We start from the raw sequence: 1,139 nt of genomic DNA, 5'->3' as shown, positions 1-1,139 counted from the left end.
TGGATTTGAACCCACCAGCTCTGGTGTATGTGGCTGGTGCCCTACGGCTGAGCTACCCGCGTTGAGCCAACAAAGAATCTCTTTTGAGAGACAATCCTCGGGGCTAACAAATCAGAATATGTATTTAGAAATAATAAGTATTCCCAGTTCTGTGTTCAATATAGGAAACTGAAACCTACATATTTTCCTATCTCTGAGCTAAACAATATGGGAACCAGTTAAAATGACTAAGTTACTTGTCCTGGGAAATACTTGATCCTGGAATAGAAAGCTTTAAACTGAAGGAGCTAAGGAAATTTCACCCCCAAATATGACTACCTGGCATAAAGAATACTTTGAATTAAAGACCATTGGAGATCAGAAAGCACTTTTTTTTTTTTTTTTTTGCAGTTTTTGGCCAGGGATGGGTTTGAACCTGCCACCTCTGGCATATGGGCTGGCGTCCTACTCCTTTGAACCACAGGCGCCTCCCAATCAGAAAGCATTTGAAAGGGTCTTTCCCTCTATCTACATATAACCAGACTGACCTGGCTCAGCGCTCCACACTGAAGCTTGTGGGTTGAAGCCCAGCCTGGGCCTGCTAAACAACAATGACAACTGCAACCAAAAAAAAAAAAAATAGCCAGGTGTTGTGGTAGGAGCCTGTAGTCCCAGCTACCCGGGAAGCTGAGGCAAGAGAATCATTTAAGCCTAAGAGTTTGACATTGCTGTGAGCTGTGATGTCACAGCACTCTACCCAGGGCGACATAGTGAGACTCCGTCTGAAAAAACAAACAAACAAAAAAACCAGACTGACCTGATCAAAAGATCAAAGGAGGTAACTGACTTCTTTTCCTCCCCTGGATGCTAGAAGACCTGCCTCAAATGATTTAAAGCAGAACACCTATCTCTCAGTTTCATTTACAAGTCAACACTCCACATTTCCTCCCTGCCTTCTAAAAGGCATTTATAAAGATATTTGACCATCATTGAGACACTGGGTAATCACCCTTGTGATTTATCCCACCATGCCCATGGGTATTTGGAAATAAACATTTCTCTTATTAATCTGCCTTAATCATAGTTGATCTTTCAGCAAACTTTTTTGGGAAAAGGGAAAGTTTCCCCTTGCCCCTACAAAACCAACACAAATAGATTAT

This window comes from Otolemur garnettii, unplaced genomic scaffold (genome assembly GCF_000181295.1).
Source record: "Otolemur garnettii isolate 467f Iridium unplaced genomic scaffold, OtoGar3 scaffold00192, whole genome shotgun sequence".
In the NCBI taxonomy this organism is placed as follows: domain Eukaryota; kingdom Metazoa; phylum Chordata; class Mammalia; order Primates; family Galagidae; genus Otolemur; species Otolemur garnettii.
This window is presented reverse-complemented; position numbering follows the sequence as displayed.